Source organism: Sceloporus occidentalis, unplaced genomic scaffold (genome assembly GCF_023333645.1).
Source record: "Sceloporus occidentalis isolate IW3139 unplaced genomic scaffold, rSceOcc1.0.p SCAF_6, whole genome shotgun sequence".
NCBI lineage: Eukaryota > Metazoa > Chordata > Lepidosauria > Squamata > Phrynosomatidae > Sceloporus > Sceloporus occidentalis.
The window spans coordinates 66,084,205-66,103,832 of record NW_028316986.1 but is presented as its reverse complement, the minus strand read 5'-3'; the positions used below and the strand labels follow the sequence as shown (position 1 = coordinate 66,103,832).

The 19,628-nt window shown below is 38.3% G+C and overlaps 1 protein-coding gene across 2 annotated transcripts in view; it reads left to right on the top strand.

The window, feature by feature from the left end:
- Positions 1–19,628, top strand: part of SLC35F3 (solute carrier family 35 member F3) — a 184,357-nt gene that overhangs the window by 7,507 nt on the left and 157,222 nt on the right. The window lies entirely within an intron of this gene.

The following is a 19,628-nucleotide window of genomic DNA, read 5'->3' as shown; positions in this document are numbered from 1 at the left end:
AACAATTTTGCCATGTCTTTCCACATTCAGTTGTTCATGGCCAAGGAGAAACCTTTTAAAACCAGGAAGAAGTAAACCGAAACAAAACTTCTGATTTTCTTCCTGATTTGAAAAATGGCCTCTTTTGGATCTAAAATCATCTAGGGTATGTGGCCTGTGACTGACACTCAGTCTTGTTTTAATGAATTCACTGGCAACAATTTCATTTCAAGAGCAGGCATTTTATATTTGAATATGATCATACATATATTCCTGGATTTTCTATTTGAAATAGTCTTGAACCAGACATCAATAACAGAATTTCTTATGTGCTGAGATTTAATTTCTGTCCATATGGTGCAACTTCAGTCATTCTAACTGATCTCAGAGATACCAGTATCTCTGTGTGATGCCCATCTGCCTTGAGGTGAAGATGATACTGTATGTTAATTAATGAATTTACTGATATGCTAATCCCTTTGTTAACTGTCAGAGAGTATTTTATATTAACAAAAAGGAATGATGCTGAATTCATTCTGTAAATGGTTATTACAATTTGCATTTTATTAAACACTTTACTTAAAGATATCCGAGAGAATACACCTTTGGGTAAAGTGTGAATAACTTTTCTGCTTTGTTAGTTTATAATGCCTTCCTGTGTACAACTGTAGTAATTACCATACTGCCTTGCAGGCTTTGTTCTTTCAGCCTTAAAATGAGCAGTACCTTGTCTTTTGAATAGCCCTATTGCACATTAAGAGAAATTGGTGTTTCTTCCAGATTGGCCCTTATGGGAGGACCAGCTTCTGAGTTAGATGTTAATGCTTCTTTCTGACATGATGACTAATAGTCCAATTGACTTTGTTGATCCACTGTGGATAGTCTTGCTGAAATGAGAAAGGTCACGTCGGTATTTCAATTAAAATGTGTCTGCTGGGATTTCAGGTTTGTCTTTGGAAACTAATGGCAGCCAAAGCTTAATTGCAGTGTGAACTCTTTACAATACTTAAATAATTTCTAACTTCTGAAATTTATTTTAAGTTATACTAAAAGAGCTTGCAACTCTTTGGATTAACCAGATGTAATTATTTATTGGAATGATGTGCTTCATAAATAATGAATTATATTGATTGTCATAGCTATGTCGCTGCTGTTTATTTGGAATGTAATTTTGGGGGAAATTGATTGATAATCTTGGTAATCTATGTCATGGTTCATTAAGTCCATTTATCTTTAGTGTAATAATGTTTTGACAATCAGGCTGAGACTATTTGAAACATTTCTGAAAAAGTGTATGAGAATATAAGTCAGAAACAACTGCCTATGGAAACTTCAGATGTGCCTTTCCTTTTGAGGAAAAGAAAGAAAGTAAGGCCTACTTCTATTTAACTGGAAGCACTGTGACTGGAATGAAAGAAGTGGCGTTGTTGACTGTGCTGTGAATCTAAGGCTATCCTGTTTAGAGGAGCATACAGCAAAGACTGAAAGAAACACAGACAAAGGAAAAAGAGCTGAGAGAAATCAGTATTATGGTTATGCAAAGCTGGTGAGGAAATGATCAGAATGATGTAGCATGCTCAAGTCCCAGTTTTCTTTGACAGTGGCTTGCACACTAATGAATTCAGTTTGTTAGTTTGTCCTACATATATGGCAACATATGTGACTGGTTTAGAACAGTCTAATGCCATCTGCTTCTAACACTTGTCACGCTTTTTTGCAGTTTAAAAAATTATTCTAGTAGTCAGACGACAGGTCAAAGAGTAAAAATATCCCCTCAGAGGATGTACAAGGGCAAGGGGTGTGTGTGTGTGTGTGTGTGTGTGTGTGTGTGTGTGTGTGTGTGTGTTCAATTGGACTTATTGGATTAAAGCTTATAAAGGACTTGGCAAGTCCTGGTTTACCTACTAAGAAGTAAAAGTTGTCAAAAACAATTACATTTCCAATTTTAGAAGTTCAAAATTGGGGATATAAATTGATAATATTAAGGAAATGTTAAACTAATTTCATTCATCTGAAGGAGACCATGTCTCTGAAAGGTTATGCTATAACTTATTTCACACAGTTAGTATTAAAAGTGCTTACAAGATCCCTTTGCATACTAATAATAATCAGATTTATCCATAATTCTGTGGATACTGTCTTCAATTAATGTTAATACTATGTTTTGCACAGAGTATAACATTAATTCAGTAATTTGTCCACCCAAGTAAATTGGGGTGAAAGTGAAGTAATCCATCATATTATGGTAACATTTTGCAGACAGGTAGAGATTTTCTTATGAAAGTATTCTCACAGCCAGTTCTCAAGCATTCTCAAGCATACTGTTGTTTTTAGACCAGTAATTCTTTCTCATACTGTTTAAAATTAAATTTTTAGCTGTACAGGCAAGGGATATAATCCATTAGCACCTGGGGGTGAGAACCAAAAGCTCCTCCATCTGCCACCTGTTGGAAAGTAGCCTGTAAGCCAGCTGTTAATCTCTTCTGGGAATCTGATAGTTAAAGGGTATGCAGAAATGCAAATGCTGATTTTTGTGCGTTTATTTTCATGCATAGAAAATTACTTGTGTATTGCAACTAAGGACTTTATCACATGGGGAAAATCAGGGGTTTAAACAGCGATTATCCTGTGAAAATCATGCAATTGCGATTAACATTTTCGCATGACGTCTCGATTAAAGTGCCATTATCCCAAGAATAAACAGGCAATAAGCTGCAACATATCATTCATGCGATTTTCATGGGATAATCCCGTGAATGATTTGTTGCTGTTTATTACCTATTTATTCCCGGGATAATGGCTCTTTAATCATGGTGTATGAAAATATGAATCACGATTGCATGATTTTCATGGGATAATCACTGTTTAAACTGCCGATTTTCCCCGTGTGATAAAATCCTAAGACTAGTTAAGCACAATCCTAAAAAATTGTTGTACTAGCAAATAACTCTTTCAGGTGTAGTGTCCCATTTGTTAGTGTAGTTATCACACAAATTCTAATCACGAGGATCCTCTTGGCAGTGCTCCTTCTTTTCCACGGAACCTTCTTACTTAACAGAGGATGCCACACTTGCTTGCTTTTATTTCTTTAATCTTGGCCTTCAGAAAAGGTAGCCAAGAAAAACTTTATGCAGATATGGTGGATCAGATCCAGTGGTGGCTACAGGGGTGAAGTAAAGTGAATTTTATGGCTTTTATTGTTGCAGTGTGTGGTTTAATGGGATCATTACTTTATTGCATTTTCTAATGTAAAAGCTGGATTGGTAGCCGCTTCGTGGGAGGAGTAGAATGTACATTTTAAAAATAAATCTCTCCCCAGCCAAACTTCATCCAGAATTGTGCCTACACCTACCCATGTATCTCAGCCTTCCAGCTGTGCCCACCCCACCTTTGTCTATCCATGTTATCCATTGATTTCCACTCTTCCTTGTGTGTTGATTCTGTTATGTGGCTGCATGTTGGCATCCCTAAAGCAAACCTATTACAGGATTTTCTTCACAAGATTTGTTCAGAATGGGTATGCCTTTGCCATCATCTGAGGCTGAGAGTGTGAGACTTGCCCAGGTCACCTTATGGATTTCCATGGCTGAGTGGAGATTCGAACCATGGTCTCCAGAGTCATAATCCAGTACTCAAACCACTACAGCTCACTGGCTGTCCTACAAAACTCCTTGCTAGATACTGCCAAAGTCCAGCACTCCCACCTTTGTCTCTGCTTGGCTGTGGTTCGTTCCTGTCCTCAAAATGACATTTTGAAATCTCTATACCAGAGTGGACAATTGTGGCCCTCCAGATATTCCTGGACTGGATAGTCCAAAACACACTGTGGAAATAATCCAATTTGAGACTACTTAAACTGCCCTGGCTCAGTGCTAGAGAATCCTGGGAAGTGTACTTTATTTTGACCCCAGAGCTCTCTAACAGAGAAAGCTAAATGTCTCACAAAACTACCTTTCCCAGAATTCACTAGCATTGAGCCAGGGCAGTTAAAGCAGTCTCAAAATGGATTATTTCTGCAGTGTTTAAAACACAGATGGTTTCTGTGTTTTGGACTGATGAGGATTAATGGGAATTGCAGTCTGAAAATGCCTGGGAGTCCACAATTCTCCTGCTTTAAACCTTTCAGATGGTGCAAACAAGAAAGAGGAGGTGGGTGTCAGGTGAGTGATCTTCACTTACCCCCACTTTTTTTTGTAAACCTGTCTGGAAGATGGGTTTGTAGAAATGAATGAACTGGCTAAATGTGGAAAGATAGAACACAGAGGGATGTAAAAACCCACTCCATTTACTTGCAGCCTGGGAATGATGCAACGCAGGTGTTGTGTCCTATTCAGGAAGATGAATGACAGGAAGCAAAGGCATCCCTGCTCCCACACCAAATACTGTCCTAGAGACAACGTAGCCTTCCTATACAGGTGGGATCTCAGTATACATTACTCCTGCAGCTGTTCCCCCCCCCCCCCCGGGGCTCTTCCTTAACTCTTCTTGGATGTCCTAGAAGAAGCTGACTTTGTGTAGTGGGGGCAGGCAAGAAGTCTTGAATCTGAGAGCCACAGGGATATCACTTTTGTGGCTTTCTGTTGAGCAAAATGTCCTATATAGTTTGGCGCTCTGAATACTAGAGGCAGTTGAAAGAGCTTTGCTGTTTGGCAGGACCCTGGCTTCTGGAGATATGCTTGTGCACTCAAAGAAAGCTTCTTTGCTTTCTTTCTTTGCCACTTACCCAAGCTTTCCTGATGCACAACAGCATCAGTTTCTGAATTTGAGGGATTATTAGAACAGCTCCCTCCTTGCTTTCTTTCTGCCTGCATTCCAACTGCTTTTTAGAACTGGAGGCTTTTGAGGAAAGGGCTTTTAAGAAGATGCTATATTGTTTTAAACAGCATTATTTTAAACTGCTTTTTTAATCATTTATAGGTGTATGTTTTCAATTGTTTCAGTATTGTTAATAGTCGATTTTATTGTGGACTTTTTGTATGTCAACCTATATTTTAATCAATTTATTTTATTTTTATTATTTTATTTATGGTATTTATACCCCATCCTTCAGCCCTAAAGGCTATCAGAGTGGCTTACAATTATTATTTTAATTAGACGGATCCCTGCCCTCAGGCTCTCAATCTAAAGACACAAAAGGAGAAGGGAATGGTGGTGGGAAAGGGGATGAGGTCCAGTGGTTCTTCTCTCCCTCTGAGGCCTGGACCAAGGCGGATGGACTAGAGGGAGGGCTCTTCTTCTTCAGGCTAGCAATTTAATGTATAAACTGCTTTGAGACTCAATCTTGGAGGTGGGGAAGCAGGTATAAATAAAGATGATAAAAACAATAAGTGGCATGAAATTGTTTACATAATTTCATAGAAGCTGTTGTTCTTCTTATACATGAAAGGCATCTACTCCTTGCAGCAGTTCCCATTTGTTGGCTATGCATGTCTTGAGTTTAGGAATTCCAGATTGATCTGGCCTGTATGGACTAGACCAGTATGGGACAAAATGGGGTGGGATGCCACACAGGAGGCAAAAATGATTTTCTTTGCTGTTCTGCCCATTCTTGCCTTATGGCCAGGCTTTTGTGATGGCTCTGCCTGACTTGCTCTGTTTCCAAGGACTGCAAGATAGTATATGCTAAGCACCTGGGCTGAACAGACCAATTACTATCCTATAGTGCTAAGCAGTGGCAGTCGTAAAGTAGAGTTGGGTAACTATGAGGGCTCCAGGAACCAAATTTCTGCTTTTTGCACCTTCCAGGGGCAGCACAGACTGCCAAAAATACTTTTTAAAATCCACAAAAACTAGAACCGATATGTGACCAGAAGTCTGACTGTGAAAACAGAGATTTTTTTAAAAAAAATGTTAAAGATTGCAAGGTAGTCTCTATTTAAAAGTAAAAATTTATTTCAGTTTTCATTGCGAGAAAAATGTGCTTTCCCCAGTATGGTTTGCTGATTTTACATTTGTATTTCCCCCCATTTCTCTGGTCTTCTGAACTGTCGACATTTAGAGCATAATATCATTGTGGCAGAAACATCCTTTTTGTTATTTATTGCATGTCTTACTCTGTAAAACAGAATATACTGTACATTGATGATGAAATGAATCATAATTAAAAAAAATCAATTTTAGTCATCTACCCAAATTGGAAAAAAGTAGAAAATGTATTTCCAGTTCAATGCCTAAATACCCTAAAGGCGCCAGATCCCATTTGATTTTGGAAGCTACACAGGGGCAGCTCTGGTTAGTACTTGGATGGGAAACCACCAATGAATACCAGGTGTTGTGGACTATATTTCAGAAGAAAAAACTGGCAAAACCACTTCTGAGTATTCTTTACTTAAGAAAACACTATGAAATTTATGGGGTCACCATAAGTCAACAGATGACTTGACACACACATTTCCAGTTCAGCATCACAAGAGCCTCTTAGTTCTCTCAGATGAGAGAGGACATACAAAGTCTATGTCAGCAGCAAGTCTAGAGAATGAACTAAGGCAGGCATCCCCCCCAAAGACAGCCTTTAGCACTGGACAGACCCAGTACACAAAAAGTGGGTGCAAGCACAAGTGCTGGGGATGTCTTTCACCTCAGAGAACTTCATACATTAAAAAAACAAAACAAAAACCAGCACATTCTCTGTGATGAGAGGCACTGTTTAGGGAGTGTGGGATTCTCTCACAAATAGTGTAGAGGCATCACTTTGGATGATGGGAATGTATTGGTTCTGCATACTAATTTGGATTATACAACAAAGTACGGAAATGGAAGAATCCTGGCTTATCAGTGACGAGTACCATACCTTCCCACATAGTTGTTTGCTCATACTTACAAGGGAGTGGAGGTTTGTCTGTTGTGTGATCCAAATGTAGGTGTTTTCTCTTCTCTTTTTTGCTTCTCTTGCAGCAAACCAGAGAAGGAAATTGAACATTTGTATTATGTTTCAGTTTGGGAGAGAAAGAAACCAGGGATGAAAAGGTGCTCATATTTAAATAACACAATAGACAAAACACAAAGCAAAAACCTCATGGCTTGTTTAGTCCTGCACTAAACACATTTCACAGGTCTAGAAGCCAATTTTCCACTACCATGATTGGGTAGGGGGTCCCCAAATTGATAAAAAAAACCCACACAAATAAACCTGGAAGTGATGTGCTAGCTGGGGGCTTCCAAAAAACCCCAACTTTCCTAGGCTCCTCTTCTGTTCTTAATAGGAGCCAGTGCTTCCTGAATATAGCAGATTTTCTGACTTAGAGGGGCTGTAGACATTCCCTTACAAAGGCAGTAACCAAGATGATGATGATGATATTGATATCACCATCCTACCTTTTCTCCAATAATGAGACCCATTCTTGTCTCCAGGAAAAGTGAAATACCATATCTGAATTAAGAAAGAGCTAAGTCCCTTCTTATTCTTTTTTTTAGAGGAAGGTTGAAGTACTTACTAGCACTGGAGAGAGCACCTTCACCTGTGAAAATCATGCTGCTCTTCTGTTGTTCTGAAAAAAATGTCAAACATTCTGAAGTCTGGGAAAGTAGAAAGTAACAATAATTGTAACATTATGTGCATGTCTCCTAAAAGGTAAATGAATGAATCAGGATAATTCCACTCTAAATGGATAGTGTAGAGGCATGTAGCACCTTTCTTAGCCAACATGGAAATGACATCACAAGTGTCTTTTATAATTTACTCTAGGAAGAATGTGGGGGTTTGTGGTGGGGTCCTTGCAGAAGTGGCAAGAAATATGTTTATGATTTATTTATCTGATTGTTTATGGGATCATTTAAGACTTCTATGATGGTACCATTACATATCCCTCCCTCCATATGGATCTACCTAGGAGGCCACTTCAGTTGTTACCACTGTCATTGGCTAAAGTGTATGATTCACAGTCAAAGAGTGCAAAAGGAAATTATTGTGTCACTACTGAATGAGTCTAGAAGACAGAACACTTGTTTCTCCTCTCTGTGCTCTTATGTAACAGTTGAAAATAAACCTGGGCCATCTTTTGACCTGGCCTTAGATACTCCACTAGTATTTCAAGATGGTTGCATGACTGTCCCAACAGACACTATAGCATTGTTGTCTTTGACACTGCCATTTTTTTATTTGCACTATAGTAAAAACAACAACAACTCTCTTGTAAAAACCTTTGAAGTATGTTATGCATTGTAGTTAATATCTCCTTTCCTCGAGTGAAAATGGGAAGTGTGAACACTATCAATAATGAATTGGTTAAATCCATAAAAATTTAATTTTACAACATACATCACATAGTCTTTTGGAAGTGGAGCAATGCTGAAATCAAATTCATTTTCTAAAACTAGAAATTGCAGCAACAACAGATGTGTTTCATTCCCCAAATAAACCACTTCAGTGGCTTCGTTTTGTCATTTTTTTATCTCTTTTAGTCAAGAGTTTTGCTTGAAAAAAATCCTTGCTCATTTTCTGCACTATCCTTTTGCTTTGATTACACCAAAAATGTTCAAAACAGCTATAAAGCTACAGGTTATGATATGGCAGGTGAAAAGCTTACATAGAAATAATAGATATGTGCAAGCTGTGTTGTAATGACTCATCACAAAGGAATACTAGTAATCTTATATTTCTTTTATTCATATTGTTCCTGTTGTTGTCTCTACTATGACCTTACACCGCATTTCAAATCACCCTTGAGGAAGAATTTACTGACTTATTCAAAACTACTTCATTTCCCTCCAATAACAAAATAATAATGCTGTAGTAAGAAACTTCAAAAAACCGGTTTAGTAGAACATAATGTATCTTAGGGGTTGAGATAGTTATGTTACTATTCCATTACAGCACATTCTTTGTCTCAACTGGTATTATTTTTGTGTTGGTTTCCCAATGGCACAATAGTTCCAGGATGAGAAAGAGAAAAAGGGAATAGTCACAAAGTAGCTATAGCCCATCAGTATGTAAACATATGAGCGTGTTATCCCATGAAAATAACCTGAGTGGTACACTACAACCAGAAACAAACAAAAAACAGATTTATCCTCTGATCTGTGATTTTTGATCATTTAAAAAATTGTACTTTGAGTCCCATTTTGGGAGAAAGTTGTGATATAAATCTAATAAATAAAAAATCAAGAATACATGTTACTAATAGAAGTTTTTCCCATTTATATTATTTCTGAAGATGTTTATACAGTTTCTCAATAAATGCAAAGCATTTACAATATACACACACAAACACACATAAAAAAACACAAGGAATCTTCAGGATTTTGGTAAGCTGCTTGAAAGATTCTCGTATGTCAAGGCACAATAAAATCTACAAATTTAAGTGGAGAAAAAGATTGTTACTGTAATAAACTGGAAAATAAATGTCATTGGGAGTAATGATAAATTGTAGAGATTACTTTTAAATTAATTTATTAAAAAGAGCGACTGTAATTATCCTTAACTAGATGGCCATAACAGTTTCTATCTTTTAATATAGATAATTTGTACAGTAATGTTAGTCTCAAAGAATGCTCTTTTTATTTCCTCCTTATTATAATGGACCTCAAAAATTCTTGCTTTTGAAGCATCTAAGAAAAAGTGAACATTGCTGAACCATTTCCACATAATAATGAGTCTGCTGATTTATATTAGAGATTTGCTAGCTCTTAGCAATGCTTAATTAATAACAGGCTTAGTTCTACATCTTTCTTTCATAACATTTTAAAAATAGTGCTTAGATGGGGGGAACTTTACAATTTTAGCAACTGAAATCTGATTTTAGACAGGTTAGTCTTTTGGATTATAACTCCCAGAATTCTCCAGCCAGCATGGCCTCTGGGAATTTAAAGCAAAGAAGTTGGCTGTTTCCAGCTCTGACTGAAAACTCCAAGTTGCTGGTCCTTACACAGCAAAGATAGGCCACAATATTGCAGTGCTGTTTTGAGACTGGAGAATCAAACTATTTGATGTATCAGTACTCCTTAATATTTAATGTGTGCACAGTAGTGATCAGGATCAGAATATGAATGGAATGAATTCAGTGCTTTCCCCCCTACTGCAATCTTGACCAAAATAACTATTCTAAAGCTACTTTTGGCATTGGGAGAAAGAAGAGCTTGGAGGTGAATGTGTTACAAGTAACAGAGTTACTGAATTACTTTTGACACAATCAACCACCATCACTTTAAGAAGAAGTGCAATAAGGGAGCAGGATGATCCTTCTCCTGCCAACAAAAGCAGAGGTTTTCCTTGTTACCTATAGTGTGCACCCCCACCCAAGAATTGATCTAATTTTAAATTTTTATTCCTCTTTCTTAAAACAAAATATTTTCTTTTATTTTTTCCTGCTTTTTAACTCCCAAACCCAAGCTGCACATCAACACATGGATGTTTCAAAATGCTATAAATGAGCCAGCATGGTATAGTGGTTTGAGCATTGGACTACAGCTCAGGAAACCAGGGTTCAATTCCCAACTCAGGCACAGAAACCCACTGGGTGACCTTGTGTAAGTCCCATGCTCTCAGCCTCAGGTGAAGGCAATGGCAAGCCTTCTCTGAAAAAATCTTGTTAAGAAAACCCCATGATAGGGTGACTTAGGGTCACCATAAGTCGGAACAACTAGAAGGCATACAGCGCACACACACACTTTCAAAAAGGCTTCCAGAAGCACTTAGAACTGTATCTCTAGAGTCGCTATAGCTTAAGAGTGCTTAAGATGTACTCTCCAGAAGTACCCTAAAGCACTACAATTAGTGTAATATAGGCCTGAACTAGATGGGCCAAAAGGGCTGCATTGGGGGAGTGGCATTTAGACGATGCACACCCTGAATGCAGCCTGAAGTACTCCAGACCCCACTCTAAACAAAAAGAATCAGCCAGAAAAGGAGAGGGGGAAAAACTACTCCTTTTTAGAGGCTGGTTTGAAACAGTGGCAGTGGACTATGCATATGCTAGATTTTAGATGGGGGGAGGCATGAAGAGAGAGGAAACTGTATTTAAGAAATAGAAGGAAAAGCAGAGAGAAAAGGAAGTTGGGGTTTTGGGGAGCTGGGTTAATGGCTGCAGCCCCAGTAGGATTTGATGGACACAACTGTTTGGGGGGGGGGATTTAACTTTCAGAAAACCATCACTGTTCATGTTTTCCTAAAATGAAACAAGGTATCCCCACAGGAGCAGTAAGGGAAACAGTGATGACCCCCTGCCAAGGCATGGTAACAAGGTATATAATAGAATATAATTTTTGAGTGAAGCTGTAGAGTAAAGCTTTTGCAGGAGTCTATGTCACAGATAGAGCACTCTCCTGCTTCATTCTAAGTCTTCTCCTATTCACACTCTCTCTAGTGAGTGTTAAAACAGCAGAATCAACCTAAGAAGACATCGCAATCAATAATATAAAAACAGATTTCCCTGTTTTGGTGAACTTCTCAACTAAGTTGAACTTCTTGTTTCTTCATGCTCTTTTTTTTTTTATGCTTGCCCATTTAATATTTAGCAAGCTACAATATTAGTCACACTCAACCTGTGGCTGTGCCTCACTTAACAGAGTGAAGCTTACCTCTGAGAAAACATTTATAGGATTTGGTGTTAAGAGTATGTATTCCTTTTCAAGTTACCCATGCCCAAGAGAAAATATTGAATAAATAAATATAGATGCATTAGCATTTGCATATCTGTATCCTTCAGCATCTCATTTGATATGATCTTTTTCTGTGCCAGAATGGATATTTGTTTCTAAGGCAACTATAAAAATTCCTCTCTCACGAATATTTAAAATATCTTGAACACTACTGAAGAAGATTGGTATCCTGAATGTGGAATAATATGTTGCTCTCCTTTTCCTAATGAGGTTGGTTATATCACACTTCTTTCTGTCACTGTGTCAATAAAAGGAGAGACATTTAAACTCTATCAGTACATACCAGGGAAGTTCTGTATGTCAATACATAATGAGAAACATTTATACAAAAAAGATCTGCTAATTTTGAAATCTGAGATTGCTACGAAAAAATAACCCGTATCACTTCAGTTGAAACTTGGCTTGATTGAATTATAGATTGTTCTTATCAGAATATGAAAATAATTAGTTGCTAATCATGGATTACTTTTGTTTCCTTTTTGCAAACAATAAAAAACTAAAGTACATTATAAAAGTAACATTACAAGAAATGACTTCTCTCTGTGCAGTGTGACCATGTTTTGTTTTGTTTTTAGTTTTGCTTTGTAATACAAGGCTGCCTGAAAAACATATTTTGGTATGTTTTGTACCATACCACCACAAAGCATTCTGAAATACCTCCAAAAAGTAACCAAAATTACCATTTAGATCATTTTTGATAGCAAGAAAGCAAAGACTTGATTAGAAGAATCATGACTGTAACTAATTGTTTTAAAAATAATTTCAAAGCTCTTTTTAAAAATGTATTTCTTGTACATAAAAAAAAGGCTGTGAGCTACATTTATCTGAAATCTTATATGCACCTCCTTGAAATAAGTCCCATTGAGCACAGTGGAACTTATACATGAGTTGCATAAGATTGCACAGTTAATGAACATGCTAATAAAGGCTTAGAATATTGAGTAGGTTAATGCCAGGCAGTGAAAAACCATGTTTTGTCTGCTGAGAAATAATCAGACAAAAGGGTAAACACAGATGATGGAGAAGGTTAATGAGACAGATGTTGCGGGACAAATTCCAAGGGGGTCAAAAGGAGGAAAAGACATTTGTTTTGTATGCAATTCTTCTGATTCTTTCTTTTTCTTATTCAATAACACTATATGTAATATGACTCTCTGCAGAATTCAAATTACTTATTACTCAAGTTGAGTTAATAATGTTAGGCCCTGATCTTATTCAGTCAAAATTTGCACTGGGGTCTTGTGGAAGCAAATAATATAACAATTTTGACCTAGTACTTATGTTATGCTGGTGCTGGTGTAGCACCAGTGGGTCACAAATCTACAAAAGCTTGGTATCTGGTGGAGCTGTTGTACCAAGTTAATTTTTACCTATGGCAGCCATAAGGCAAACCTATCACAGAGTTTTCTTGGCATGTTTCTTCAGTCGGAGTTTGTCATTGCCATCCCTCCAAGGCTGAGAGAATGTGACTTGCGCAGAGTCACCCCGTTTTTATGCTCAAGTGAGGAACTGAACCCTTATTTCCAGAGAACACCTCCAAACAGTACAAAAATTGCGAGTTAACTGGTGTGCATAGATGCTGGATGCTGCCTTTAGGTGCTGTACACTTAATTCCCATGATGGGATTGAATTCCATGATGGGAGACAGGCAGGTTGTAAATAAATAAATAAATAAATAAATAAATAAATAAATAAATAAATGTGAGAGAAAACCTCTAAGTGACCTTGTAATCAAGACTACTATAATCAGCTCTCACTTTAGTTTGGAAGCAAATTCTTTAGTTATCAATGGAAATTTGGGAAATATAACAATGGACTGGTGGGAGCTGAAACAATAAAAGTCCAGTGAAGAATAAAGGCTGAATTGTTCCTGGCTATGTATTTAGTTCCAGCTAAGCAGAGGAATGAAATGTGACAAAAATAAATTGTGTGTATTAGGAGCAGTTAAAAGTCAGTTTGAGCCATGGAGAAGTTGTGTTTTTAAAAAGAAAATGAGAAATATAGAACAATTCTGATTCAGTGCAAGCCCCCACTAGTCACAGAAGAAAGATCAGATTCTATTGTCTTCTGGAGAACCTTGAAGATGTTGGTCTTCCATTTTAGGGAGAAAGCAGATGCTTCAGATGTAAGTACAAATGTTTTGGTTTGGTTTTTTATGTGCTGAGAAATTCATTATTTCAGACCTATGTGCCATTAATGGAATATGCCATTAGAAAGAGAAGCATAGTTTTCAGTCAGTGGAATGAAAAATATTAATTAATAATTGTAGCTTTTATACTATAAAGGAAGAGAATTGGGGTCTTTCAAGATGAGATTTTTATACTATAGTCCTTTGATTATTTGACAACCTCATTTTTTAAAACAGTTTCTTCAGAACTTCTTCCTACTCCACCCCTCCAACAAACACATGGATTGAATGTTTTATTTTTTTTTAACAATTCTATGAAGTAGTTAAGCAGAGATATGGTGGTTCATCGAAAACCAGTCTCAGAGAACTTCTGCATGCAGGTTTTCCAGGTTCCAGTCCAACATTTGCCATTTGGAAGTAGCAACATTACAAGGTTTTCACTGCTGATAGGGTTTGGGGTGTGGGTTTGCTGTTAAAGACTTTACTGTTCAGCAAGATTATATCTTCAGAAATGTGTGTGCTATGTTATAAAAACATGAAGAAGGCATATTCTTCATTTTGCTGTGTTTGATTGCAGGTCTCTTATTTAATTAAATGTTTCCAATATGATTGTACCCAAAAGCCTGCATTTGGCATAAATTCCCATTTCAGAGCATCAAAACAAGTACCTGAAATAGTGTAAAGGCACCAGATCCCATCTGATCTTGGCAGCTAAGCAGGGTGAACCCTTGTTAGTATTTGGATGGGAGACTGCCAGTCAATACCAGGTGCTGTAGGCTATATTTCAGAGGAAAGAACTCGCAAAACCACCTCTGAATTTCCGTGCCTAAGAAAACCCATAAAGTGACAGGAGACTTAAAGGTACATGCATGCACACACTTTTTAGGAGCATTTGAAGTGAAAGTACTCTCTAAGTGGCTGCCTACCTCTTACTGTAAAGTTAGTAGGGTGATGCTTCCAGAATCCATCTGCCTCTTCTAGGTGTAAGTAGCAAAGCTCCTTGCACATTCTGGCTGCTATTCTTTTTTTCTGGAGAAGATGTAGCTGTCTTTATGTTAGTGTAGCACTGTTTCAGAAGAGAATAATGGTTCCCCCACCTCCACAAAGAGTTGCTGATAAAAAAAAGAAGTCACTGAGCATTGCAAGGGACCTGTTGCAGCATTAGTTGCAAGAGGGAATCAGCTGCTTGGAGGGCCTATTTTTCTAGTGTTCTATGATTGGATTGTTTTGCTGCTACCACCCTGCCAACTCATTACAAGTAGCATTCAGGGTCAAGGTACAAAACATGCTGCCTTTATGCATTTTGTATAAACTGAGGGTGGGGAGTGGGGACTAAAATGTACAAAGCAATACAGAGGGGAACAGAGAGGAATTAAAAAAAATGTTTTCCACAAAATACAAGTTGAAGCAAGTGTACTTTCTCTATGTGTGTATAACTGAGGCTGCATCTGCCCTGCAGAAATAATCCAGGTTGATGCCACTTTTACTGCCATGACTCAGTGCTACGGAATTGTGGGCACTGCAGTTTTGTGAGACATTTAGCCCTCTCTGTCAGAGAGCTCTGATACCACAACAAAATACAATTTCCCGAATTGAGCCATGGCAGTTCTGCAGTGCAGATGCCACCTGAGAGACTAAAATGTTCAGTTCTTGTTTCTACACTAGTTTTCATAAGTTAAAAAAAATCAACCAAAAGCTAACAACAACAAACAGTTTGCTATGCACATGCAACAGTAGTTTTTTACTACATGTTCTAGTTTATTTATTGAAAGAATTTATGAAATAGTCTTCATCCACTTTCAGGATGAAAGTGTAATAAAATGAATTCTTGGTGGTTCTGTTTGCATTTAGACAGGCAATAGTCAGGTGCACAGTAGGTGTAATACTCGTTAGCCATTCAGTATCTGCGGTGTCCTGCACTGATTCCTGCTAATCCAGAGAATAAATGAGATACAAGATGAAGCTGGAAGAGTATGGTAGCACATTGCAGAACAGAGATCATAACTCAAATTTGCGATGCTGTCCTTTCACTTGGTGTTTTGCTGATAAGACATAGTTCTTTCCTACTTTAGTGCTAGCATTAAATCAGCCTTTAAGGAAGCTCCGGTCTAGAAATGGTCTTTAACGAAGGAGAAAAATGATGGCAACCAATAAGCATTGTGATAACTCAGCCAAATGAAATCACATTTGCACTCAGGACAGTGAAATAAAGATAGAAGCTGATTTTTATACTGCCATTTTCAAATGGACAGATGTGAGGATTTCATTAGGCTTTACATTCGTGGGAAGGATTTCTGGTTTTACAGGGCATACTTTTCCTGTTTTTCTTCAGTTCCCCCCACATTCTGTTCAAAGCTGTTTCTGAGAGTGGAAGATCCCCTGGAACAGTAGGAAATGTTGTATTGAAAGCTGCAGTAAGAAAGGAGGAAAATCAGCAGGAACCCTGTATCTCACCATTTATAATGAGAAGAGATTTCAACTAGTGTAAATCCAACACTGAATGCAACTCATTAGTTGGTTAAGATTATATCATATAATAGCTTGTTGTATGAATCATTTTATTGTTATTGTAGTTTTGGCTCTATTTTGAAATCGAAAGCTTGGTTTACAGATGTTACAGGTGCAAGCCTTTAATTAAGGTGGATGTGAGATTCAAAATACATCTATTTCCATTTGGGGGGGAGGCTAGTTTACTGAAGGAAATAGGCTTTTTAGGAGTGAGGGTGGGGTAAAGTATCAGAATGTTGCTAATTCTCAAAGATTGTTATTGAGTATATGCCAGTTTATCAGTTTGTATTTTGATGCTTATATTTGTTGTCACAAGCAAGCCATCCTGGAATTGAATAAAACAAGAAGATTTTGTCCATGTTGTAGCAGAAATGCAGAAACTGTTTACTTTAGATCATGAAAGCCTGAAAGAAGAAACAAAGTCTTCAACCAAGGTGGTTGTAAGAACTCTTCTGTTCCTAACTTACCTTGAAATCCAAGGAATAATCCAATAAAAATGCCTTTTCCTACTGACTCAGTGGACTATTAAATGTCTAGCATTAAGCTTTCATCCAAGCACTCGTTTTGTGAATTCCAACAGCATAGAGGTAGTTGATATAATGGTTTATTTGAGGCATGAAGGACTATATGGAAATATTACATAATATTTCCCCTGGTTTCATGTTACCTTTCTATTGAAAAATATTTGAAGAATAGATAGAATGAATGTAATAAACTATTAAATGGATTTGTTTGCTTCATTAAATGAGGAGTAGGAGGCCCATGGCTTTCCCAGTTTTTCTGGACCACAAGTCCCATCATCATTTGTTGTAGAATTCACATAGAAATAAATCTGCACTATAGGCATTTTACAACATTGTCACCTGAAGCATTATAAACAGTGTTCCTGAGTTGCACCCATTTGCAATGTACCAGTTTTTTTCAGATAAAAATAGAAGTATTTTTGAAACACAGACATTGTGGCTGGCATCCTGTTAGCAAGTTAGTGAGTTATATCAGTGTAACTAATGTTTTGGGTCATTGCAAAAGTCAGACTTCCCTACTGACCATTTTATTGGAGTGGGAGGTGAGCGTGATGGAGAAGAATCCAGCTGTTCCTATAGCTGGATGCACAGCAGTGATGTCATTGTCTGGAACCTCTGAAGGACCCCTGGGAAGTCCCAGAGGGTGCTTCATCTCTTGGATGCTTCTCTGCCAACCCTCTCTGTCTTCTACCAGACAGCAAATGGTTTCCTTGGGAATTTAAAGCAGTTTAAAGGTAGGGGGCGGGAGATAAGATGAGGATTAGTTCCACCTGACAGAACTTTACACTACATCTCCCTGATCCATGATCTTGACCTGTGTTGGTTTCTTCTCTACCCCCTGAAAAATGGGGGCTCCCAGCTACATAAAACAAATGTGCCAGTCTTTCCTGACCCTGGTTGTTCTTTATTCTGTAATATCCTTGATTCTAAATCCATAATTACACTTTAGGACATGGGGGGGGGGGGGAAATCCCGTGAAATACTCTATAGTTGGGGTCAGAAAATACCCGAGATGAAGTCACCCAGTACACATTCATTTTTTAAAATCTGATTGACTAGGGGTTAAATGAATGTAAGAACTGAAACAGCCCTATGGATATAAAAACATGGAACCCATTAAATCCCATTGTACATTAAATTGTACAGTAACAATAAAATGACTCATACAACAAGCTATTATATGATATAATCTTAACCAACTGGCATCCTGTGTCTAACTGGTGGCTAAGCAGTCTTATTTGGGAAAGTGGGACATGATGGCAGCAGCCCTCCTCTGTTGTTAGTGTAATATTGGGGGTGGGGCTGGAAGAACTTTGAGTAAGGAAGATCAGGGTGATGTGCACATTGTCCCATTAAGATAAGCTTCTTGACCTGTTATGGTAACTCATGTTAGTTTATTTCTCCCAGAAGCCTCTACAGGCTTGGCTGATGCTAAATGTTAGCCTTCATTGGTGTTAAACCTGTATTACTGAAAATTTTCAGTAAATTTCAGTAGTGGAGGGTTAAACTTGCATAACTTTGGCATCTGACATCTTATCACTACATGCTCCACATAGCCTTGGAATGTTGGCAAGAACTTGTACCAACGACCTGTTAAGACGAATCTCTAATGTGTCCTACATAAACATATAGTCAACTATCAGAACAGAAAACTGATATTAATCAGTTTGTTTAGATGAAGAGATTAAACACTGATGACATTAAGCAAAAGCATATGTTTGACAGATAATAGGTGTTATTGATAGGGAGTGCAAGAGTACACATAGCCAGAGGGGTGTCTCTCTAAAAAAACCCTACTGAGTTGGCCTGAGAGAGCAAACCAGAAGAGCCAGTAAGCTGTTGCACACCACTGGCCTCTGCTTCTCTGAGCAACCAACAGCTGATTGGAGACATGAATCATCCTGTAGGATTTGCTTTAAGTAGGAACTTGCGTAAGGGAAAGAAGCATGATCTGCTCATGGTGGTACATACTTTGGTTACATCCTGATTGAATTACAATACTGTAATTGCCTCTATGAGGAGCTGCCTTTGAAAGGGGGTCAGAAATTTCAGTTCACCCAAAGAGCTGTAGCCAGATTGTTAACTGGGGCTGGGCAGAAGGAACATACAACTCCATTATTGCAGCTGCTCCACTGGCTGCCGGTCAGTTTCCAGGCACAATTCAGAGTGCTATTTTTTATCTTTAAAGCCCTATACTCCTTGAGTCCAGGTTACTTGAAGGGCCGTGTCTCCCTTTATTGGCCTCTTAGAGTTCTACAATCACCTTGAGAGGCCCTTATCTCTGTCCCACCACCACCCAGGCTTGTATGATAGGGAGAGGGCATTCTCAATGGCTGCTCGCAGACTTTGGCACTCCCTCCCTTGGGGGTTATTCAGATGGTGAAAATAATCCTGGATGAATCCGGGTTGACTCTCTGTTGTTCACATGCATCTCAAATGCACTTGATTAAGAGTTTTTTTGGGGAGGGGACTCAATGGCCTACTGCTGCCCTGTTGCGTCTTTACCCTCCAGAGAGGGAAGAGGAAGATTCTCCCTCTCTCATCCCCTCCACCGTTTCTTTTCCGGCAAAAGTGACAGGGAGGAGGTGGCAAGAGCAGGGGGGGTGCAGCAGGAGGTGGGAAGCAGCCCCACTTGGCACCAAGGGGGTTAAACAGAGGAAGACGCTCCATGAAAGAGAAGCGAGACCAAACTCGCAGACATGCACAGAGATGCAGTTCCATAGTGTGAATAACAAACCCAGAATGCGTGAGTGAGATGATTTGTATCATTCTGCAAAACACACACACACACACACAATCCCAATGTCTGAATGATCCCCAAGAGAGGCCAGAATGGCCCTATTTTTGCTTTCCTTCCATCTGCAAGTGAAAACATTTTTATGCTGTCCCGCATT